Below are 27,663 nucleotides of genomic sequence, written 5' to 3' on the forward strand. Positions count from 1 at the left end.
TTTTTGACCATCAGTCGTTCAAAACTAAAATAAGGCGTACCATGAATCATGTATTGGAAACACTTCGTAAAACGTCTCATAAGCGACAAAGTGGTTTCGGAAGCCGATTATTATCGATGATTCCGATCGGTGCAGATCTCTAATTTATCGTTGAACGCCGCGCCGTGGCGGCTAGCTAATTAATGTCCACGACGCGACGCGGTATCCTCCCTTTTTCTTGTCTTCGAGCCTGCTTCGAGTGAGACTAGTTAGCGCTAAATACAGGCCCATTGTAAGGGCAATTAATGAGCGGCTACGTGGCATTAATTGCAATCACAAAATCCGACTGGACGATCGAGACAGCTAGCCCTTCCAGGCTTTCGTCGCTGTTTGCGCGTTGTTGCATGATACGAAGAGAGTTTAAGAGAATCGCGTGCACGGCTGATTATCACGTGTGATTTTTAACATGGCCAGTGCTATTTGTTAAGACTTGCGTTCCATTAATGACGAGCGGCTCGTAAAGTTTAAGCAGCTTGCGAGCAGGTCACAGGCAACGACAAACGCTTTGTTACTAATTGTGAAAAATTATAGACTGCTATGAAATACGCGGCATTGCTTGCAGTTATTCAAACAGTATACATGAAATAGAATCTATAAATTGATGTTTATCTCGCGAGTTGGATGGTGATTTTTAATAAACGACCAAACATTTTATTTTACGTTTCGTAGGTAAAACAATTTCTCACCCCAATTTCTTAATTTATTTTAGTAAGTTAAGTTTAATTACTCGAAGATATCCACAGTCTAATTATTCTAATATTGAATATATGAATCCCTTATAGTTTAAAACATTAGGTTTTATTTTATTATTATTTTTTATTCAACTCAATCTTGAACCATTTGAAGATTAACGATATGTTCGTGAATTATTCTTTACAACTTTCTGACACTAAGTTTTTCTTGTCGTTAATTCTTTCCAACAGAACGTTGAAATTTACAACATTTTATTAATATTTTATGTTTATTGGTTTACATATATTTATATATGTTGATATGGTTGATTGTTTATTGATGTACATATATTTGCCGCTGTGTGATATATTAAATGAATTATTGATCTTTTATCAGAATGGGAAACTGCATTTGATTATACGAGATTGTTGCATGAGAAAAACAGAAATCTGAATTTTTTAACGATATATACAATTACTTTCCTACGGTTTCACCGAAGTTAAATCCAAACTATAATTATTGCGACGAAAGTAAATTGATATTATATAGGATTAATAGAACTAGAACGATACTTGTCTTTTTTAAACGATTTAATTAAAATCATGCTGACGTCAGTCACTCCATTTTTATTCTTTCTATTCGTCATGTTTTTATTATTCTTATTATGGGTGTATTTACTTATTATTTAAAAAAATTCAAGTTTATTTTTTGGCGTCAAATCGCGTTGAAATAGAAGATTTAGAAGTTAAAATATATGATCAAACTCGAATTGTTGAAAAATCTCAGTTTATAACACTACAATTTCGAAAATAAATATCTTCGATTTCGCAATCGATTGCACGTGAAATTTAATTTACACAAATTCCCTCGATAACGAGAAGCTAGTTTACGAACCTCATCAAAGAAACTAGCCGACACATTTAATCTAAGATATCGGTACTAATTGTCAGCTTATCACTTTACACGATAATAAACCGTACACTAAATCGTATATGCATAACGTATATATGCGTATTCACAAGTTAATAGATATTTATTAAGACATTTATTGATTCCATACGAAAGGTAACAATTAATCCAAAGCACCAAGAAAACGATTAGTCGATTAGAATTCTATATTCGCGCAAGGTTACCATCGAACAAGTGAAAAGCAGAGAGTTAAACCTACTTAAAGGAATTACACAATATAATAAATTATAAAAATTATATTGACGCCCTGGCATCTTTCTAATTTAAATTCTATTGAGAAGATTTAACATAAATTAGATAGTAATTAGATAGTTCCAGGAAGCCTAATCAAAATCTAAATTTCTATTGTAAATTTGATAAGAAATACAGTTACATTATGAATGTCAAAATTGATCGAACGTCACGACACATATGTACAAACGAGAAGAAAATTCATTTTATATCAAATTGATGAAATTATTGCTATGCATTTATGGAGAGTTTAAAGATGCTAAAATGCGTAGAATACGCTTAAAACATACAAAAGAAAAAAATCCAAATTGTAATATCCTCTAATAACGTTTCGTAGGTAAAACAATTTCTCACCCCAATTTCTTAATTTATTTTAATAAGTCTAATTACTCGAAGATGTCTGCAGTCTAATTATTCTAATATTGAATATATGAATCCCTTATAGTTTAACGTCTTGAAATAACCGTTCTTAAAGACTCCAATAATTCCCTAATGACTTTTCAAGTTTACCAAAAATTTTTCGCAAGTTTCTCAATGCTACTGAACATTGATTCATAAATAACGATCTTTGACACCAACATGAACGAGTTCCAAAGACATCGTCTGCCTCCACCATCTCCGTTAAAAAGTGCAATACCCTTCTACCGCCGCCTATTTGCAAAGCATGCTCGCAAACATACCGATCCACGGCAAACAACATCGAAAGCGTGGGCGGAACGAGCCGGACCGCTCACTTTCCCGCGTGCATCGCGCTGGTTGCGCGTGCAAAAAACAGGTCGGCAGCTTTTTCACGTGCCAACAAGATCGTTATCGTTATCACGATCTCAATCACGGCAGCCAGTGTATTCGTTGTTCGCCCTGTTTCTTGTGTATTTTACAGCGTCCTCGAGTACTATGATCGGTCTCTGATCGATCACTCAAACTCTTCATGTTCTTCCGGCAATTTGCAACGCGGACACACGACTCTTGTCCGATCGCGTTCTACTCGTTCTTTAAGACGTTTGATGTTAAAAACTTTGATAACAACAACTGTTTAACGTCTGTATATAATCACTTAAATACACGCCAGCTCGATTTTGGTTTATTTATATATGTCAGGTTATCATTAAGATTAGGATTAGGGGCGTGTAATGAATCTTTACAGGAATTATTCATCGTTGTTACACAATCGAGATAACGTTTATTAACACAAGTATGGATGTTACAAGATTGGCAAGTGGCTGCGGTAATTAGACACTAATGGCAATGGCCTTAGGTTCGATAACGAATCCGCGGTCAACGGGATAACAGATGTCCTTTGCTCCAAAGTCTAAATCGGACTCGACTTACTTTTCCGCAGTACAAGGATTACTTGACTAACTCTTTATCGAAACGTAGAATATTCACCGATCGTAAAGACAACTGGCTAATAAGACCTCACGGAAAAGAATGTGTTTTCCGTCGCGGTGATGCTGCAGAGGAAAACGATGATAGGTGTGTCTAAGGGCACGAGATCATCGGATTAGTCGAGGAAGACCTTCGCTCGGAAAGAGAGGGAAATAGACTTCGTTGTCAATTGGCTAATTTCTGTAGGTTGGTGGGTGAGGAAGGGTGCTAACCGCCCTTGAGAGAAGGTTGCTAACGGATGATACCGAACGTGAGAAAACTAACTTTCCCGTATCTTGCCGTAGTAGGCAAAAGTGTAAAGGTGCTTGTTTTTAACGATGAAAATGCCGAGATTTATGGTGGGTCCTTAAAAATATTGAGGGTACGCGGCAAGGATGTGTAGACATCTGGTTGCCATCTCGCCCTCGGCGTGCGACCTGGTCTCTGATGTGGATTGAGATGTGATTGACGTTACAATCACGTATGCCACCTTCTTTGCGTAGATAAAATAACGGGCCGAAGGCGAATCGACGTTTCTAGAACTCGCTGCTTGATGACAACTATGCGCTTGTCGCTACATTGTATATATTTCGCCGGTCATATAAGACGATCTGTCTGCGACAGTTAAGAACACGGCTTATAGTAAGCCTCGGGGCGTAACAAATAGGATATTAATTTCACAAAATATATAAATTAATAAGAAAGTACTAAAAACAATACATACATACAATAGGGACTAAAACTAATAGACTTTTTCCAGGTGTAAAAGAATCTGCGTTACCTGATCTGTATCGTAGCGACAAGATAAACTAAGGATGAGAAATATTTCCAAATTTTCCATTTGTTGTGAAAAATTGTTAAACGCGTAATTTGTTAAACGCAGGTACCACTATTTTGTCACGAATCAATTTTCCTTTTTACCATGTGGTACGCCAGATGTGACGATCCTTGCGAGATTCCCCGTTGTCCGGACGCCAAGACCTATCTATTGTTCTATTAACTCGCAACAGGCCTAAGAAGACGACATAAACCGAATCTGTTCAGTTTCAGTTTCCTTCACGTAACATTTTCGGTTTACAGATGGTCCTTATGTTTGTTGCACGCTCTTACCTAATACGGAGAAAGCGGGTGTCTGGCAAGATAAGACTTTTCCCATGAACAAGGATGCCCACGAGCCATATCTAGCTCTCCTTGTCTTTACTACCTAATTCATTTACCAATGGGCATCGCGGATCATTACCCTCACTTTTCCACCAAAAAGTGTGGACAACGAATCCGCGTTCTGAGTTCCAAAGGGAACACCCACACCGAGTTTTCCTCAGTAAGAGCAGTAGAGCAGTCAGATAGTCTTGAACAGTCACGCCTAGAGCTCGGAAGTGTATTGTAAACATAAGAGAAAAATAAAAGTTTCTTTTCTCATTAAATTCATTATTATTTTACGTGACAATTTCAACGCGCGTCTATTAATCTTTCTAAAATAAATTCTATTATAGTAACGAAATAATAATACGGAATTTCTTTTTAGCAGTGCATAATTTTTACCTATATAATTACGTAATCAAATTTCCTGTAAAAAGACGAGCGATAGTGTACGTACAAATGCATGTGCGCTGCGTACGTAACAACGATAAAACTTAAAAAGAAGCAGTCAATATCGAAATACGTAATTCATTTCTAACAATGACACTTATCGCTGCTTGTAACCAACGTTCTCGATAAACCACAAAACATCGACCACTGACATCAAGTATTACACAACCCTATCAACTTGACAACACTATAGAAATATCATTATAGCCTCTGAGTCATCGAGTAAAAAGATTCGCAAAATGTCGACACCTAATAACTTTCGTCACTAGAAACGTGAATTCATGCGCTACGTTGTAACCAGTATCGACTGCACTCATTTCAGCAACGCAGAGCCAGGTTGCGCCGCTATTAATCGAGTCATCCAAGCATTCAGTGGTATCCACAAGCTTCTTACTATCGTAACTTCGGATCTACAGGAAAAATTCCTTCCGTGGATCTGATCGATCGAGCCAAGCGTCGCTTCGTCGCCGTGAATCGATCAGTCGATCGATCGATCGATCGATGAAAAACGTTCACGTATTCGGTGTGCTTCGCTTGTTCGCCTGATCGCGCTGCACCGCTTCGTTGCCTCCCTGCCCTGTCTCTCATCAAACGCACGTAATCATTATCCTCCATATAATTACACTTGTCCGTGGCATGGCCGATTACTTTTATTGACGAATGATCTTGTTTATCCGGTCGTTTCGCGGGACGCGACGTTTTAATTGATTTTTCCGCACTCGACTATTGTTAAAAAATGATCTGTCACGCAGGATGAAGAGGAACGAGCAGCATAACGTGTTTACATTTTACTATGTAAATCAGTCGCTGACTTTTTTGATAATACGTTTATATATATCGCCAGACTTGAGTGACAAGGTGAAATTTAATCCTCCAAATGCTTTAATCGACTACTGGACGTGATAAACTGCGGATAAGAAGTGGGAAGTTCTTGCTGAGAGCTTGTCAGGAGATATGGTTCTAAATTGGTACAAGGACTTTCTACAATTTAACCGAAATTATTGTTTGTTTATACGTTTCAGATCGATAAACTGCTGTATGTCGTTTAATTATTATAGTTTCACGAATATCTAATTCCATAGCATAATAATGTTAATTTATAAGTAAATAGTATTTCAGGTAAGTTAGGTAAATAAAATGTTCCCATTTCTGTGCTTACCATTTTATGCCATTATTGCCATTTCATGACGAATGGTATTGATAGAGAGTGGCGTTTGTATTGAGAAGGAGATGAACGTATGGTAAAGTGAAATTTATATTGACTTTTATTTCAGTATTTATTCTCGAATTTTATCTGTCGGTTTGTTATTACTTTCCAGAAATTGTAAAGTTATTTATGTAATACACATAAGACACTAACAAAGTAGGCGAATGTGTCTTAAGATATTGAATAGCAAAGCTTCTCGTAAAATCCCTATAATTATATATTATCTTTCATTTTAATTATATTTCATATATGATTGGAATTAATCTGAGATATAATTCAAAAAATTGTGAAATATTGAAACCCCTCAAATTCCTTAGTAAACAGACGAATATTGAAGTGATGAATATTGAAATATGAGATACTAAATTTGAAAACTTACAGAAGTTTTTAAATTATGAGAACGAACGTTTCGCTTAATTAAGTTCGATATATGGCGAGAATTAGATCAAGATATGGTTGAAAAATTGAAAAATATTAAAACACATTAAATCGTTAACGAAGTCGACGATAGCCCCAAACTATCGAATATTAAAAATTCTAGTGGAACTTTTTAACTTGCAGAAAGGGGCATTTCGTTTAACTACATCGTTTCGCTCTTTCATCTAACATATTATATTTCAGTTACACACACACACACACACAAAAGAATGAAAAGAAGAGATATGCATCAGAATAATTTAAGTAAGAGCACTCTAGATATATCAAGGTAGGAACTTGATATTAAAATAACCAAAAAATAACCAATAAAGGAGAAAAAAATAGAAGAAACTCTCCATTAAACGAGATATCGAACAAATTAACTCCATAGACACATACAAATATATAACTACTGTAACATACCATTACTACCACCATCTTCCTGGATGTTTGCAAAATGAAAAAACAATATCAAATTACGAATACATTAATCGTATTACCAACGTATTCATCAGAATAAATTGTTGACGTCACCGTTTGACTGTATTCGAACGAACAAAAATGGCCCGAGATTAACGTTACACCCGATTACGCCTCCCTTGAAATTCTTCTCTCTGAGGAGATTCGCGATAATCGAGCATGTTGCTTTACGAATCGCAAGAATCGCCCTCCGGCACCAGCCTTACGTCCGATTACTTTCTCTGCCTCCTCATAATTACGGCAATTTTCACTATTTATAGGCCGTTCGACGAATAAAAGTAAAGAAACTGCGCGGCCATATCAGCGAGAGAAGGTAGCCAACCCGTCGACTTCGAATGCTCGGAAAATCAGGCCCTCGGGTAGATCAGCGGCAGCGTCGGTCACAATTACGTTTATCGATGCTTTGTATCGGTGCCATTACCGCGTTCCGGATCGATAGTGGTTGGCACGATGTGTCGTTTAAGCGCAGATTACTTTCGAAACAGATTTTATCCCTGTAATTTTTTCTTATTGACAACTAGAGAGAAATCCGTGGAAATATATTACCGTTCAAAAGTACCCCGACAATCGTTTATTTTTGACAAAATGAATTTTAATTAAAAAGTTACGTATAATAACATACGAAGATCAAATGGGGGAAAAATACGATAATACCATGTTATTAGTTTTTTGATTTTTATGTCTCTTGGTAGGTGAAAAGAAGTACTTTTTCATGTGAAATAGTCGAGGAAAGGTATAATCCATTGTTTTGATGTTTTGATGTTTTGATGTGGAGTTGGTTGATAGTGTATCGCGTTTTAGAATCGCTCTTCTATAAAAAACAACAAATGTGACTATGTTCTCTACCTGTGGTCTTCATATTATTTTTGAACGCCAATATGCAATATTGAAAGCAACGTATTACTTAACAATCTCCGCATCCTTAGGATCTTTAATTTTTCAATTATAAAATGAATTAGGACGAATAAGACGGATGAAATCAATGTAACTATAAAGATAGAAAGGCGATCTCGATATATATTACTATCGTATTTAATTATAATTTTAATATACGCATAGTTTGATGCAAAATTTCAATCACTGAATACCTACACCTATCAATTTGCTATCGATCTTGCATGTCAATTATAACGTCAATCAATACCAAACCTTCTACATAGAACCTCGAGTTACCATGTAAAAGCTGCTAATTTCAATTTGCAAAATAATCACGGAAGGGATTGCAAGCCTTTAAACGCACGTAATATAGGCGTATCTAAAATTTACAAGTATGATGAAACTAAACATGAACCAAAAGAAATAATTAACAGTTTCCGTAGCAGTAATTTCATGAAAGTAACAAAGTATATATTTCCTTCTTAAACGCGATCCACGTTGATTATGCAATTATCCGTGTTTGCTATAATGTTACAGCAATGAGAGAACACGATTGTCCCTTTCAAATATTAAACGATCCCTTCTGTAAAATCCACATGGATGGTATTTGGAAAATGAACGGTTGTTAAAAAATGTTTCCGATCGATGCGTTTGACATTGCCAGGAAAAGGAACAAGCATCAATTGCCCCAGGTTGTTTTTGTATGTCGAGATACCTAAAAGCGACGCGTCTTTAAATCGCGAGATACGAAAACCTATGATCAACTCTTCAACCTATCTGATTGTAGAATGGTTGTTGCGTGATGTGTGCGTGGAGGAAATATCATAAGAAATGGTTTCCTTGCGTTCAGTTTCAACATGTCTGACATTTGGTGTATATGATAGTAGCTGTCCGATACTTGGCAAGGTGGGAATTATGTTGATATCTGAATACATTTATTGGATCTGATGCTGTCATTAATTTAGAAAAATTTCTGAGTGATTTAATGGATTAATTATACTGACCGATAAATATTACATGATAATTTGTATTTTTCATAACCGTACACTTTCTCTATTTGTTATTGTATATTATCGACGAACGTAGCCTTTATTTATTAGGTTATTGTTATCGTTAATTTGTAAAAATTGGTACCACTATTTTGCTCTATCATCGATTTTCTTAATTACGAGCAGACTTACAAATTGACTATTCAGACACGTAATACATTTTGGTTCTCGTATTATTGATCTGAATGATTCATTAGGAGTTCTTTCCTACATCTTCGATAATTATTTGCTATGACAAAACTCTACATTTTTATCGTCTATTTGCAATGATATTCTATCACCTATTTGAAACTGAATGGTTACAAATCTTTTCTAAATTCAAGCAGATATTAAAATTAGATAAATAAAACGATACATGCATGTAAATCACTCGAATGATAATTAAATGTAATAGTTTTCATCGGAAAAGATCAAGTGATAGTACGATACGTATGTGAAGTTTTGCACGATAAAGAAAGACGAAAGTAATAATTGACGATTTTCTAAAACGACGCGCTTGTCGTTTAGGCGCCGTATATTCGTATATCTATCATGCTAATTAAGTTAGAATATTTCGCAAGATATTCTATTCTTCTTTCTTTCTTCGAAATAACTCATAAGAGCTGACGTTCAATCGCTTCCGATTAAATGAGAAATACAGACAATTTAACTCCAACAGCATTTACTTTCACCAGGGCCATATACTGACGCAGCTATTAACAGCGTACACCCCTTTTCCATTTGCTCACAGATGCCAGTCCACTGAATATATACCCCATGTACGATTCATGGAACAAGAACCTCAATAATCATCTCAACAATTTCAATCATTCTACGTTGAGCAATTAAAACCTGTTCTCCTTCTACTCTCGTTGCCCGGTAAAACGGCCACGACCGTTTTAGTTCGCGTTAAACATACCCCGGCACGCGATCCAATATTTATCAAGGGACGGAACGAAAGTGGCGGACACTGTTATACGTCTGAATATAAAATTGCATAAGGTGGCTGCAAACGAGACGACCAAAATGGCTGGAATGTGGATACCATCTGTTCGTTCGTTCGCCCTTTAAGCTTCTTTATCCCGCGTATATTACGCACCACCGTACTGCAACTAATCTTCCTGTCGACTGACAACCACTGGCAATGAGCTTCGAGATTAGAAATCGAGTTAGCCGCGTCGACGAGAAGCGGATTCTCTCTCAATGTGAATTGTTGTTTATTTTAAGTAGCCTGCAATCCTAATTGATTGCTGATGAATTGGCAAATATGTACATCCTGGGTGATTTGGTAAAAATCGCTTTAATTTCTCTGTGGAGAGTATTTTGTTGGCAGACTACGGATGTTTATAGTAAATTTATAGGAAGATGCAAAAGTTCATAAAATGCATGTAACAAGCAAGGATATGTAGAGTATCCAGAGGTAGGGTACTTTATATAATAATATCTAGCGGATGAAGCGAATTTCTATTTGGATTCCAAGTACTTACTTTTATGTTTATAAAGGTATAAAAACGTGTAAAAATATATAGTATATTTGTTGGTATAATTGGAGCTTTCGTTAGTCGATTTATTTTCCATATCGATAGCAAACATGTTCTTAAGCAAATCTCTATACCTCGGAATGTACAGGAATTTAAGTGAAACATCGAAAAGGAATGAATATTTAAATAGTCAAGTAGTTTGAGTTGGTAATACGAAGTTTCAATTTTGCGATTTATCTTCCACGTAAAAATTCTTTACGTCATTGTTAACTTAAAAAATGTATTTGAGAATATATTTTCCTTCAATATGGAAAATAAACAATCCATGCACCGATTCAGTTTAATTTTATCCAGATTAATTTACTATCGATGTCGACGAAAAAAATGTAAGAAATAACAGGAATTCCGGATATGCTGTGATAAAAGGAATTCCGATTTGCGAAAGTGGATTCGAAATCTCTCTGACTTATTTGAAATTCATGTGTCGTGCGAAAGGAATTCTCAGGTTATTCTTTAAGCGCATATTGCTGTTCTGTTAATGAATAATATTTAATATATTCAGAATGAAAACAGTCAAGACCACATTCCTCTGTGATCGATCTGATATGGCGTTTATGCTCTACTGAATCCCGGATTACGCGGACGACCTCTTTCGATTGTAAAGGCTAGAAAACCTATGACAAAACGATCGCAATGTAATCATTGAATCATTGCTTTGTCGTGTTTATTATATTAAACTTACTAAAAATAAATACTCGCCATTATTATATGTATAATTAAGTAGAATTCATGATGAGAGGAATAAAAGTTAAAGAAATTTTATTGCTTAAGGTAAAAGATTATTAGGGAAATTTTAATAATTAGAGAGCTTTGAAAAATCCTTTACATCGTACAATATTTTTTCACTTTTCGTATTCAAATTATTACCAACAAAACTTCTTGTACCTTAAAAATGTCCAAATTTTCTACTGAAACTTCCTAACATTAATGATAATTTTTTAAACTATTCAAACATTTTCCTACTCTCTACATTCACAAGTCACTGTTGAGAAAATAAAGTATTTACTTTTAGCAGTTTTAACGTTTTTAAGGGATACAAGTATCTATGGGAGGAAATCTTAATTAAAACTTATTATTCACTAAGTAGTCAATTACTTTAAGAAAGAATAATGAATTTCATTCTCGTTAAATACTATGATTGCATTATACAGAAGATCGTAACATAGTTCCTTAAAAATTGCATATTATTCGTGTTAAAAAAAATTAATTTCAGGAATATTGTAATAGTAGAATAATGCGTTAAAGATCTGTCGATAGCCATAGGCTAAATATACATTGTTCAATTAAGTCAAACATGTTTTTGTATTCGATAATAGAAGTTTCTATTAGTCAATAGAATAGAATAGAATAAGAATCGTAATATACAGAGCAGGCTTCTAAAATGCACGTTAGCTCCACATCACGTTTCTAAATCTTATTTGAACTTATGATAGATACACCTAACGCCAGTGCAACATATAATTATCTTATTGCTCTGCAAACAAGAATCGATCCAATACGTCTTATAAACCATATCGATACTAATCGGTCACTGTCTAAGATTATAAGTCCTGACGGTTCTTTTTATTAAAGAAAACCTGTAAATACGTATAATTGATACGTATAATAAATAAAATAAATTGTAACTGTAAGTTTGCTTGCAATAACAAAAATAATCTTTACTTTTTCCCCGGTACAATTCTCTGACCAACGAACAATTTATCTATATTGTGCAAACTGCTACCGACGCGATGTTGCAGCAGAAAATGATCAATCACTTTGATTATATCGGTAGAATTCTGATACATATGTATGAACTGGCTTCCTATCCAAATTACGATCATGTATCTCGATACAAAATGAAAATTTAAACTGAAAATAAATAATGCTATTGTTAATTATAACTGTAATAATATTTGCAAATATATAGAAACTTACTAGATATTAAATCGTTGCAAATATCGATAGGCAAATCCATCGAATAATATTTTGAATGACGCAATATTCTAACAAAGAAACTAACAGAACTAACCCTTTCACAATGTAGCATGAGGCAGACTTCTACTATTTAGGTGTAAAATATAGTATGTAAATTTGATATCTTAAATATCATTTCACGTAACTTAGTTATTGGTATCTACTTATTGTATCGATTTTCTCAAAAGGTTGAAAAACTGTATTCTATATTATATCTGATATCAAAAACGCAGGAAATCTTATATAAAACAAATCTTGGATAAACAGATAATTATTTTCTAAATCGTACATTTTTAATTCTTTGTTGTTTTATTACATTATCAAAAGGTTTAAACTACAAGTCACGGAATATTTACTACATTTACGATAAGCATAAATGGATATTCTAATTGCAAAATGATGCTGATACTTATTAACTGTATATAAAGACATTAAACAGCGTCACAAACGCATGATTTTCTGATCTGTGTCGTTTCATGACTGGAGAATAATACTCTAACGTAGCATAGTTGAAAATAGAAACAATTCAGAAACTTTTAAACTAACTCTAAATTTTGTAAAAAAAGAAAAAACAAGGAAAACACAGATACAGTTATGAATGAAAACAATATATTGTTTACTTTGAAGATGAGGAAGGAATATATGATAAATTCCAAAACTAAATAAAAACGCAAGATTGACTCACGACACACCGAATCTTGAAACTGCTTTTTCATAAAAAGTAAAGAGCGTGTCCTATCACACTTTCTGTCTGTAATCTTTATACTTGTTGAAGTATATCTTTATACTTCAAGAAAAACCCTACATCTTTATTTCTGTATATCCGTGACCTGGAGACTGCTATTACGCAGAAATATTCTAAATAAGGAGCGGTGCATATTATTGTACCCTTGAATATATATTATGTTTTAGGTTGCAAGGTCTAGGAACAAAGGAACCAATAAACAGATTTCTATTTATGTTTCCTGTAGTCTCTAGCTCAAGCTATAAGGTTAACTTTTTTGGTAATGTCCTTTTGCTATAAATATATGAACATGCTCCCTATCGTTCCATTGTCTAGTAACACTAAGAGAGTAAGGATCTGAATCAGCATAAACTTATACATTATACTAACACCTTTAATTATTTCAATATACTTTTCTATTACAAATTCATCCACTCGTTCTTCAATCAGTCAACTTCAACCTCAAAAATACTTTAAAGAAAAACTGTGCTATGTTATGTTTTGAAGATTTTAATACAGATCAATTTCATTAATGTTTATATTTAAAATTAACAACTGTGTGCTAACTTATACACGAGGACGTATTTATCTACTCCATCGCAAATTCTGTCACCACTCTACTCTTTATCATGAAATTAAATTCGAAGCGATGATTCCAAGTAAAATACCTAAACATCGAGAAACGATCTACCTTTAAATTAACTCATTCGCATCGCATCGAAAATGCGAAAAAGTACCCATCAGACAACCACCGCGCCATTTCTAATCGTACTAATTACGATCCTGTATCCAACATCAACGCAATCCGATAAGAACGAAGTAGCTCGGCTCATGAAGCGATGATTTTCTTTTTCTACGGTCCATACGAACTAGTAATTTCACGTACGGCTTAATTAAGAATCCAATATTTTCCATCCGGTCGGAGGATTTCAAGCTGATCAACGTCCAACGGAGCATGAACGACGCGACATTTGCCGATTGCCATGGAATGTGGTCAGCAAACATTTTTACCAAGCCCTAAAGTCTATTAAATATTATCCATCTACGAAGTTGCTCTCGAGATATCTCGTTCCCTTCGATCAAATATCGAAGCTGTCATCGGAAACTTCAGACAGCCTATTGAAATTTCGAGGTATGCGAAAAAAGTTAACAGAACAGGATTTGCAGAGTAGAAATAAAACGAAAAATTTCTATGTATCGCTGACGCAATCGCTTTACACCGAACACATTTTATTTGCAACTCATTGCAACGTCGTTTGCCGAAACGTTGAGTCACTTATCATCTGTGATAAACAATGTCGAGCCGATCCATATCAATTAATGTAAACGATCCCAACAAAAGCAAATGATAGAATGTGCGGCAAGAAACTTGAAAATGATCTAAGATACGGCTTCGAACGTTCGAATCGTATCAGTTGGGGAGTTGTCGCCCAGCCGTCATCGCGGTAAGTCTTTCCTTTCTATCATTTACCTGATTTATCTATGCGATTGGTTAATAATAAATGAATAATAATAAATTTAAAATAGAAGACAGATTATCCTTTGTCACAAACAAAGACACTCTACTCCGGTCAAGTTACAATTCAGTTCATCTATGTATATAATTTTCTAAGATGAAGAAGTATAATGCAGCGTTAAAAAGAGTTAAATAGATAAGAAGATTAAGATAAAAAGAGAAATGTAGGCATCTTCTTTTCGCAAATAATAGTTTAGAATTTTTCTTGGCCTCGTCACATATACACAGGTATACCGGATGATGAAAAACTCCATGCGTTGGCTAAAACTATAGAGCAGCTATAGAGCAAATTGGTAACAGTATTTTTATTCCATCTACAGATTTTCATACATCATTTGTACAGATGTAATCTGAGTACGAAAGAATTTATAGAAATTCGTTTCAAAGACAATAACAAAAATATCTCTCATATGATTTCATCGTCAATATTAATCGCTGTAGTTTAGGATTATCTGCTTCTCTTTCTGTGTCTCTGTCGTGTGTTTGAATATAAGTGACGCAAAATGTAGTCGAGAAATAGTAAATTTATAAATGTAAGATCTTTATGTAAAAATTTATACAAGAGCGAAAGTAATGTAAAAACTAATGCAATCATGATTTTACGTAAATTGTTATATTTACTTATTGTAAAGATGAGAGTAATATAAAGGTAACTCGTTATGAGGAGGATTTTGAGGGGTTTAATAAAGAAAGAAAGAAAAAGATCATATTGATTATTATTTATGCGTCTTTCGACGTGATCTACGATCGGTTGTATTTTCTACAGTTAGCAGTCTGTTAATGTCGTCAATGATGAAAATTTATTGTCGTTAAGTTGATAATCTATCCTGTTCGCTTTCGTTATCTTTGATAAATGATGGATATTGATCTCGTAGTTGATACTACGAGGATGGAAGGATATTGAAAGATGACAGACGAATTTGCATAAATTTGCATGATAAAGGGAATTTTCAACTAGGTGCAGTTGCAAAGAGATCGTGGAAAAATTGTAAGAAAATTAACAGATAAAATATATATTCCTAGGAGATATTATTTTGAGAGATATGATACAGAAAATTTCTGACGAATGAGATTAAAATTAGATTAAATGGATTAACAAAATTAGAATTCATCAATTCCCCGCTATCCATGATTTTGTGTTCGTATTAATAGAATCTCGTGTTCAAATAATTGAGTGAAATAAAAATATCTCGTTTTAATAAATGAGATACCTTGTATTTGATATTTTACTTATTTATTTAAAGTCGCATGCACTGTCTGTTGCTTTGTATTTGAACCAGTTCATACGAGATCAAGGTACTTTCCGTATGTAATTTGTACCTGAAACGATTCCGTATTTCAATTGTTGCTTTTTATCTTTATTTCAAACTTGCAATCAAGTCTATCGATCCTAAATAATCCAACAAGGTGCAACCAACATTTGCAGCACCGTTTGTAATAACATCGCTCTATTAAATTATCCATGCAAGCAACGATGACAGGTTTCTTAAATTTACAACCATCCTATTCCTCCTTCTTCTAGCCGATCAGCAAATTGATCAAATGTAGAATATATTAAATTTTATGTTTGCGGTAGATTAAAATTGTTGCATAATTTAAAAAAAAATTTAGAGATCTACGTTTCATACTGTTATACTGCTATATAATTACATATATACTGACTTTATATATAACTACTTTTACTGTAAATAATAAGATTGTGCAATGTAATATGAAATTTAGTAATTTTTCGCAATGGTATTATGAATAATGTTGGATAATTCTTAATATGCATTTATGTAAATAATATACATATAGGTAACAAACTTCGCTAACTCTGCTGTACGATACTAAATTACTTCAGCGTAACATGGACTATATTGAATTTCATTTTTAATTATAAACAATATCCTGTATAAAAAAATTTCTCTCACCCCTGAAAAAATTCCTTGAACGAGAACAATCGACAAATCGGTAAACTTAGTAGCGGTATAATTTAAAAAAAAATTAATTAGACGATAAGGACCATGTTGGAGCGGAGCTGAGTCGCAAGATATCCTCGTGGTGGTCACGAATTCGATAGTAACGGTATACACGACGGCGTAGGTGGACGTCCTTGATCTTGCGATAGTAATCAGGACCTCGCCACCGGTTGTTGTTTTGTTGTTCGCCGATATACCCTAAGTGCCGTGGCCTGATTGGGTCGAGACAGAACTGGATTACAGGACCGGTCCCGAGTCACGTGTCGATGACTTCAGCAGGAATCGATGACCGAAGAAGTCAGTAGCCTACCACCGATTATGTACATATTAAGGGAGGAACGCGTGTTGGCCGTGCGTTTTTCACGCCTTTCGATTAACTTGCTTCGATGGACGCCGAGTTCGTTTGGAATTTTGCTTGTCTTCCTCTATAGAAAATATTTCTCTATAACTCTCCCGCTGAATAACTTCTCTTATGGCGCCAAGTTTACGATCGTAACGCTGTTAACTCTGATTAACATTTTTTGCTTCCAATTCAAATAGCGGGGTATCGATTAAATGGTTTATTTCTCGTTTCTCAATAAATTAAGCTTCACGATGGGGCAGTTTGTTAGGAGTTGTGATGTTAATTGCGTTTCAGTTTGTAGGAATTTCTATAAAATTCAAGGAGGAATTTCTATGAAAATGCTTGAATATTTTACGCAAATTGTTTTCGAATTCGGTATAAAAAATAAAAGGGAAAAAATGCTGGAAACCAGAAAATCGTGTATAGAATGCGTCTTTTATAAAATAAATGTGTTAAACATATCAGGTATAGCAAAGTTTGTATTTTGATTATCAACGTACTGATACTAATAAAATATTAATAAAAAATTGTACTTTTATTATTGTATAACGGTGCAACAATAAACACTAATAATAAATACACTGAATAAAAATGTAATAACAATGTTATCTCAGTCTGACCAAAGTATTGATCAACTTTTCATCGATCAGTGTGCTTTTACGCCTATGTGTACTACTACGAATAATTCTGATTATCACTCCTGATAGAATAAATACAAAATAAACCCACGATAGATTTCAATAATAAATTGCTAATTTTTATAAAATAATGTTCTGTCTTTATTGCTATAAAAAATTCACTATATTTTTTCATGCCATGATTTTCATATCTTAATATGTACTTCTTCTTTAAGTTAAGATCTTAAGTTAAATCATGAAACTAAAGGGATCATACATGTAACAGCTTATATACGTGATAAAATTAAAACTCTCAAAATTTTGACTTACACTACTATGATATTCAGCTCTCCAATCGTATAATATCTACTTCCATGCTTGTTATCCGTATCAAAGTATCCAATAGTGTTTTACATCTACAACAACTCGTGCAACCACTGAAGAATTCTAAAATGTATCTAAGTTTAGTTAAAAAACGAAGCTACGCAACAGCCATAATTCTACGCTTCGTAAAGAACACCTTGTGTAGTTATCATCGTTGCTATTAATATACATCTCGAACTTACACGTCATTGCACGCTGATCGATCCAAGGAAATACATACCTAATCATATTCTACACGATCATGCAAAATATCGTTCCCGACTAACATCCGGCGACGCATCGAGTTTATTTCTACGCTCATACACTCAGGGTGTCCTGAGGTGGCCCAAGGCGGTTTCTCATTACTGCTAGAAAGATATCGCATGTGCCTCCACGATTGCGGTGAAACTTTATTTCAGCCCGAAGCGACGACGAAGGACCGCGATAAATTCTTGGATTAATCGTGGCGAACGGAATATCCGCTTTGCATCGTGACATCGCATCGTCGTGTTCCTTTCCCGATGGAACCGCGCTGTTCTCCGCGTACTTGTTCGTATATGTCGTTTATTTCGTCGTATTTAAACTGTACTCCAGAGAATTTGTCATTTCGTTTTCGGAAATTTATGTGACACGAAGATTATAGGGGAAAAAACACGAAAACTCATATTTTCCATTTTTCACAGGGCAAGTTTCAAAATTCGATACATTTTTCATGTTTTAAGCAATTTTTAAAACATTAAATACATTAAAAGATATCATCGAAGATATAATCGAAGAGATTAAAATATTGCTTACTTTAATTATGACTTCGGTTTTCAGAAAACTTCTTCAACTTACCATTTATCTTTGAAAGATACATCTGTGGATCCAAGATGTTTTTATTTTTAGTTATGCTATTAAAATTCCTCTGTTTAATCGTAAGATTGGAATAAAATTCGAAAATCGAGAGAAACGTACTTGTGTAATGGACATTTATCTTCGAAGAATTTCTTTTGCTAAGAACGGAACATTTTATTAAGAATATATTAACTACTCGTAATAATAATATTAATAATCTAATTGAACAGTATTATGAATCTGTCATAACTTATTCATAGATCAGTCTAGCTAGCTGTCTAATCTTATGTTAACTCGTATTATGATCAATTTTCGTTAAGATCTATATATCACGTAACGAATAACTTATTTATATTTTCTGTAACACTTATTTGACACCACATGAACATTTTTATTTGGTTTCGTCCTCATCAATGAAAATAATATGAAGAAATTTATAGACGTTTATAATCTTCTCTTTTTGGAATTTTTGATTTCAAAAAGTTTCACTATAGTGTCAGAATCCTTGATAGATCATATCATAAATATCGTCGAAGTACAAAGAATGTATTAATCATCAATCTCACTTAATTTTATTAATCTATTAAATTTTATTAATTTTATAATCCATTAAAAATTTCATTACACTAAAATAACTCGATTTACTCCCCGACAATTCAAGAATGAAACATAAAAAATATTTCTCCCTTTCGCAGCGTGTTCACTATGGGTAATAACATAGTTTACCATAAAATCCGTTTCCCTAGGAGCGTATACAGGGGTAAGAAAGCAAGTACGCATTACAAGTCGTTCCGTGGATATTTTTCCACGCGCGTAGGCGTCGCGTAGCCCGAAGGGCGCGACAGTACGCGGCGATGGAACGAGCGGAGAACGCGAGGGCGCGACGCAACCTATGTGTATGGGCCCTATACTATGGGGCGATCCGTTACCCAAGGCGTCTCAATAGAGCTCGCAAGAGTGAAAGGGAAAAATCGCGAAAAAGTAGCTAGATCCGATCAATGATTTACACGCGCCGTCCGTTTAAACGTCTTTCTGTACGTCTCGGGCGATCTACGAGCTGATTTAGGGCGATTGTCAACGCTCGAAATCCACGTGTCTTCTAAGTAAAAGACTACTGGCAATACGAGCGCGTCTCGCGGTATACGTAGATTTTAGAATCTATTTTGCGACAGATTTTTTAACCTTCCAGAAAATTAGACGACCTTGAACTGCAACGACGCTGATGCGATTGAAAGCAACTGCCCATTCTGGAAGAGACAAATTATTTACTTTCATAAGTTTCTTATTATTATGTCTGCAAGAGGATGACATAAATAAATGTAAATTTCAAAGAAATTGTTAAATAACTGTAATATTTAAGATATTTCTTTTAATTGTTCAACTTATGGAGTTAATTACTATTGTTATTTAGAAACTTATATACCACGCTACATCAGATATTCCCTAGGAGGCAGACAGGTTCGCGAAATTATTCCAAAATTTGTAGACAATTTTTATGAACATATTATCTGTGTCACACGAAACATTTTGAAATTCCAGTAGCATTATTATAAGACTCGGCTACCGCGATTATATTGATCACGTTGGAAGCAAATGTGGAAATTAAATATTTGGAAGATAGTTATTATTATATATTCAACAGAACCATAGTTAACATTTATTATATGTTTAAAATGACTATTCATCGCGTATACTAATTTTTTAAACATACATTTCCAATGAATATCCTGTAACTTGTGATGACCTGCCTATGACAGTGGGATATTGTTTTAGAGCTCATGAAATTTCAAAATGTTTTATATAACCCATACAATATGAACATAAACATCTTCCTACAATATAACAAATATTAAGAAACTTCCGTGACCAAAATTATACACTTTTATCGAAAGACTATATAAATTATGATATATGAGAATTATTGAAACTCAAGAAATTTTCCTCACTCTTATTCTCGTTTACACCTATTCCGTTTTTTATTACGCCGCTCTACTTATCTGCTACGTACAACGACCGAACAGAATGTGCCGATCGACGCCAATGCGAATGTCGAATCCCAGCGACAATTCCGGTACGCTCGTTAACTTCAAAATCACGGGACAATTCAAAGAAGTTTTGCCTTCTCGTTTTCTCGTTCGCTCTGGTTTTTCACGATGTCAGCCGGCCGCGAGCATCGACTTCCTGGAGGACATTCCTCTGTACCTATATGGGGTCCTATATCCTGCTCTTGTCTCCGTGGCCAGAGGTGGATGGTGGCAATGGTTGGCCGTTGGTACATTGGCGCAGGTGTGGCGGCACGAGTTCCACAAAGAAGGCCCCGTGGATAGTACAACCTCTGCTCTCTCTCGGTCCACGCGGCGAGGCGCGGACTTTTTAAGCTGGTTTCTTGAACTGCCAGGTCGCCGGAAGAGCCGCGAGTCGGTCCAGGCCACCTGGGAGCCCTTAAGAAACCTCGGTACGCTCGCTTGTGTGCCGCCCGGAAGAATTAATTATGCTAGCGGCCGGTCCGTTAACTCTCCGCCATCGGGAAAAAATCCAACCGATGGAATGCGATTCGATCCGGCGAAATGTCCGGCCTCGATGCTCTCAATGCTCGCCGATTCGCCGCTTTCTAAGGACCGCCACACGCGCCGCAGCAAACAGCCGCGTTGCACGCGCGTCACTTCGAGTTTGCGCTTGTGTGGAGGAGTGTCGTGGAATTAGAACCTTGTCGGGAGTTGTGCGCAGTATCTTTGTTGCATTTGTTGGACCGACATAACGGAGTAGCATAGGTGAATCGCAAGGAATGGAACGGTGACTCTCATACGCGATGATTGATGATGAGATCTAACATTAGAAGTACCCGAGACTAAAGCGTGAAATTTGTATGAAAGAAATGAAAACGGAAGGTACGTGGAAAAATAGAACCATATGTGATATTAGAGAAAGAACAGACGCTTATGTCTGTATATTTTATTAAAGATTATTCAAATTTCTAAAATCGTATCGTTGTTAATTTATAGAATTCCTATGGAAAATTTCGAATTGATTATTTCGATCGATTTGTTAGTTATATCGTTGAGTGTGCTTGTTAATAGTATTGAGGAATTTCTTTATGAAATACATTTAGTGAAATAAAAATGATGTTTAGCAAGTTGGTATACATTTATTTGTTTTATTAATAAATATATTTTTCCTAACTCTTTCGTAACATAAATTTTGATAGTATAACCGATTCTTGGACAACAAGAAAAGCCATAGAAACTAGTAAAAACAATAAACTCGAACGCATCATTCAAGAGTAACAAACGATACTACTTCCAATTTCTAATTACCGAGAATTTGCAAAATCCTACGAATGAAATCCTCCAAGAGTATCGACAAAATACTACGTTATATAAGAGAAACGCGTCTGTTATAATTTTCTGTACCCACTGAATCTTCAACTTTTCATAAGAAAAGGGGAGATAACTAAAAATTGGTGTCAGTGTCTGTACCTAAGTCCATAAAACACAAAGTCACTATTATTCATCGAACAACTCATCAGCAATTAATTATTCGTAAAGTGGCGTTAACATTCATACCGAACTCAGTTTCGCCAACGTCCTAACTTGTAATTTAATATTTATGAAACGCCTACGTATCTACTACCTCTATCGAGCAACAATGTGATGGCGGCGTTCGTAAGAATAGAATGAAAAACAGATCGCTCATCGACACCGGTGGATCGAAGCGGAGGCTCGAGTACTCTCGGCTCGTGTCGAGTTTATGCAACGCGGCGCGAGCTACGCGAGCAAGCCAGGAGAGAATAGTCGAACCGAAAGATCGCGATCTTCGCCTGCCGCGTATCTCACACCGGTTAGAAGTCTATTCTTCAGCAGAATGCGAGGAAGATCTTTAGATAGCTTTGTGCCGGCCAAGTGCGTAGCCCCTTGACTTGAGTTACAACTGGCTGAAGTTTCAGACGGCGGAGTATAAAAGTGTACGACCACCTGCGAAATCTTGCCGACTTTCCGTATTATTAAATTTAATCGTGTTTTTCTCTCCTCTGTCACGCTTGCCGCCGCACGATTTGATGGAGCAAGAATCATCCTTCTGACCGTGTTAAACTCATACATTTTTTTGTTTCTTCTTACAGTTTTTGAAAGTATGCGGTTCGTTGGAATATTTGCGTGTTGGATTAATCGAAAATCCGCTAACGTGTGTACTGACAGAATTTTTTTTATTAGTACGTATCAGCATTCAAAAATACCTAGATATTTACTTATTTTTGATAAGACGTAATTTGTAACTAAGATGTGGATGAGAAGAATTGCAGTGATTTTATTTTTTATTATCATTGAAGCTATAGGCAATAATTAAAATACCGATATAAGTGATTGTTAGCGATTCTGGAGATCTTTCTTTGTCTTCAGGTTGCTTCATTCCTAAACCATTCGATCAAACATGTGTAAAATGCAGGAAGTATAGTTAACCTTCTTAGGATAGGAATCGATATGGAGAAATCGAAAATTTTTGTTTCAAAAAATAAGTAAAAGGGATCATATTTACAGGATTCTTAAAACTTTTAGAAATGGATAAAAAATATACCTTTACTCCTTCTGTAATATTTCAATTAAAAGTAAGAATAAAAATAAAATGATATGAAATAATAGTACTACTAATCCCTCCAAAAAGATCACAAAAATGTTAGTTTATCAACTTTCATCTTTAGTACTACTTATCCTATATAATTTTGAAGTATAATGTAAAGTGAAACTTCAATATGTACACGACATTCATATACCTGCTATACATAATAATACAGGTACCTCTGCTGGATCCTCTATTCTCCTGAAACTCCTCGAATTTATATCTTCTATTCGCTCTTCAATCGAAATATTTTTCATCTAAAAGACATAAGATATTACCTAAACTTTTATTTATTTGTCCATTCAAGGCATAATATTATTTACCTATCTGTTATCTATTTTTTTTCACTTTTTCTTAATTTGAATTTTTAAACTATTTATGGATAGCTAAACTTCTTGCATTTTTTCGTACTAATTACTAGACATAACGATGAATTAATGAGTTACTGACAACGCAAATATTCCTTATTCATTCACTGAAAGTTCTGTTTTGTACAAGAATTCTCCAATCTACAGACTATATCCTATCGAAATCACTTTCTACAGACAGCGTAATATAAGTAGAATGTTCCGTCCATCGTCAGACTGTATTATACGAAAAACGTGTTGGCAAAGTACGGAACTGGAAAGAAATCTCATGACACGAAACAGAGCCAAGAAAGGTGCTGCTGCCTATCACCACCGCGTGTTGCCACTTGTTGTGGTTATCACTTGTAAAAAAAGGAAAAACTCTACATGATCTGTTAAGTTTTCTCGTAGTATTTTTTAGTAATAAATTAATTTGAATGGTAAAGAGAAAGGCATTGACGAAATTAAGCTTCAAATATTTACAAAGAGATAATTGTATGTAAGGATGTGGAGTTTTAGGGAGGGTGTTGAAGTGGTCACCACTGCTAAGAAAACTCTACATCTGGCTTTTAGTTTTCTCAAGCAATGAAGCCATCGACGGCGCATAGACAAAAGACTGCGTCGAAGGCAAACCATAAACAGCTTGCCAATGTTGGCTTCAGTGTTTTTCAGTCATAGGGTAACGATGTTAGTGTGCGGATCTGGACCAGCTCATATTGTATTCCAAACTTTGTACTTACACTTTAATATTCAAAATATATATATTTTCTACCTTACAATTTATCCACGCGTTCCTTTGTATTCACATATATCCAATAACCTTAACAGTATATATGACATTTTCGGACAATACGCGTGTTTATCTGTATGTTTGTGTCGAGACTATCAGAGGACTATCAGAGGACTTTCCAGCTTCCGTCTATAAAGTAAAACTCCACTTATCGGAATTTGTCGGGAGACAAACAGTTTATACGATTAGAGTTCGTATCACAAGAGGTAGACACAAGAATAGGAGCTCACGTTCAGACAAATGAATGCAAGCAGCAAAATTGTTAATTCAATTAATTGGGTATTAACTAAAATTTCGTTCAAGTAAATGGAGTTCTACTGTACGTGCTATAAGAGACATATCTATAGCACAAACCTATCCCAACAAATCCTAACTTCTCGAGATCTAAATCATCTTTCCATCCATCAATGGAAAATCTGACGACTCGTGAGAGCACGGAACATCAACGAACATTTATCACCACTTATATCGCGGAGAGGTAGGTATCAGTGCGTCCAATTTAGCTGGCCTTCTCGGATAAAGTTTCGTGTCGAGATCGTAGGCGTGCACACGCGTGGCCGTGTGTATATACGGACGGTACGTGAAACGTACGAGCGCACGCAGGAAGCGTGTTGTTCGACTTAATACACGAACTAGAGTTTCGTGGTGGGTTTCTAAGCGACGCACGCAGGCGAACACGCAAGCACGCGGCCGCGGCCGCGCTATAAATTCAAGTAATGACCGTTTATAGAAAATAATGGCGAAGCCGGCACGCATTTATCAGCCGCGTGCGTCCCCGGAATCTATTCGTTCATTCATGCGCCGCAGGATCGAGAAATAATTGAGTGGATCGTTCCTTCTTTCTCTCCGCGCCGCTTTCTGTCCGATGATTCGCTGTGTGTTTCGACCGAACGCGTTATAAAGGGTAGGCGAACGTATTATCGAACGATGAAAAAGAAAAGGACGGTCAGTCGGTTCGAACTTTCTTTCTTCGTTCACGTTTTATGGAGTAAATTAATAGTTTTAATGAACTATAAATTATACGGGATACACACGGCGCTATAACCGAGAATGGAATGATCGTTGCGGGAAAAATGAAATTGATACTGCTCCGCGAGAGATTCTGTAACTTGCGCTTTCGCTCGTGGAGAAGGAGGCTTTTGACGAAACTTAATATCAGAACTATCGGTGATTAAAGAGTAAAATTTGTGTTAAAAATTATAATGGAAAATATATGGTGTAAGGAGAAGAACTAACTCTTAGCTGTATATTTTACATACGATTATTTAAATGCTCAAAAAATGCACTATCGTTGATTTGTAAATTTTTCTGGCAGTTTCTTAGAGACAAGAGTTTTTATGAGTTTTATACAACGATAATATTCACGCTTATCACGAATGAATTACATGTAACTTTTGGATAACCTGGGAAACCATTTATTACGCGAGACAAAAGTAATGTAACCAACGAAAGTAAAATAAACTTGTTGTTAAGACTACGATTAAAAGAAGTAAGAGTATTCTAAATTACAAGAAAGAAGAAATTTATTCTAAAATACTAAAATCTCGTATATGCGAGTACACGCCATTGTTTCCGATTAGGATGACTACCCTATTCCTTTCGTATCTTTCATTAACCATTAAGTACACATACAAATGGCGAGTTAAAGTTACAGTGGTACAAATCAAGATTTTGAGATTCTACTCACGTACCTCGACTCATAAAACTGTCATCCCTTTGGTTTCATAATTACGTTATAGCTTTATTTTATTCTCCGCAGCATACATTTTCGCGACTTGAAAAAATATATGAATTATATATGTCCATGAATCATATGAAATATATAAAATATATGAACTTATATAACAATAAACATAAAACACTATCTTACAAACAATAATAGCGCATTGATTTACACCACTATAATTCCTAGCCATTTATATATTATACTGAATATAAACTCATATTTTGCTTTTCAATCACATCCAGTAAAACTCATTTATTAAGAGTTCAACTTACACATTCTCGACAGAATCTTCATTGCTAATCTTCTCCTTCTCCTTCCTCTATTCTCCGTGCTTATGACAAAATGCGAAAACGCGGTTCGCACAGCTGGCCCGGCGACGTCGCCGGAGAACCGATACCCGCGTCAGATAGAAATCGATGCGGAATCAGGTTGAATCTCCATTTACGTCTCACTCACCACACCGTCTAGCTATATCTGCACCGAGATTTCCGCGATTATTTATCCACGCTGCGCTGTGCGCACGGACACGCGGCACACCACGAGGTTCGCCAGGGGTCTGCAACCCCACCAATTCAGCTTCCAACCGCCCACGCTCTTTCACGAACGTGCACACATGCACAATTTATGCGAAGAATTCCGACCGCGCAGCTGCACGCTGTACTACGGCCGAGTGTCTGGATTCCAGCCGGCGGAAATACGAACGAGACCAACGATACGCTTTGATTCGCGACCTCTTCCGGTTCGACGTGTGTCACACTCGCGATACGGAAACGTAGACGATCGAGGTCGAAAAATTTGGCTGATGCAAGTAGGCTGGGGATGAGTGTAATTGAGGTTGCTCTTGGACGTTCTTGCTACGGTTTCTTGGAAATTGTCAATTAACAGATTCGTAGCTTATAGATTATAGTTAGAAAATATTCGAACTAGTGCAGGGATTTTACATAAATAGATATACTATGTGTCTTGTTATGAAATTCTGTTAGCACCGTTATGAGACTCGATCATCATGATTTATATTGATAAAGTTTGGAACAGATGTGAAAACGTACGTAGAAGCTAGAAGATATTTTGTACAGATGTACGTATAGTTCGCAAAGATCATAAAAATATTTGGATAATTAAATATTCTTGTCAACAATTGTGAGATTCACTGATCTAGTGTAATAGGAAATTAGATTGATGCTAAAATTGGAATGTATGCTGTTTACTTTTTACACGTTCAGGTATACTTTTAACGCGACCCTGTAAATTATGTGCGTAAATATACTATGTAATTTATATAACATTTACTTTTTTAAACACTTCCATTTTCATAAATCGAGGAAGATTAAACTAGGAAAACTTGTCGTTCTAAAAAACAGCTTCTCGTAAATTTCCATGGGACAGTCGATTAGTATTCACCCGTTCGATTAGTATTCATCCGGTCGATTGGATGAAACATAAAACACTCGAGCAAA

The 27,663-nt window shown here is 35.4% G+C and overlaps 1 protein-coding gene across 1 annotated transcript in view; it reads right to left on the reverse strand.

The window, feature by feature from the left end:
* LOC132904702 (class A basic helix-loop-helix protein 15-like) overlaps positions 1–26,675 on the reverse strand; it is a 379,017-nt gene extending 352,342 nt beyond the window's left edge. Inside the window, exon 1 of the mRNA XM_060955411.1 lies at positions 26,481–26,675. The gene's annotated coding sequence lies outside the window, so the exon portion shown is untranslated. The remainder of the gene's footprint in view (positions 1–26,480) is intronic.
* Positions 26,676–27,663: the final 988 nt, after the last annotated feature.

Source organism: Bombus pascuorum, chromosome 2 (genome assembly GCF_905332965.1).
Source record: "Bombus pascuorum chromosome 2, iyBomPasc1.1, whole genome shotgun sequence".
Taxonomy (NCBI): Eukaryota; Metazoa; Arthropoda; class Insecta; order Hymenoptera; family Apidae; genus Bombus; species Bombus pascuorum.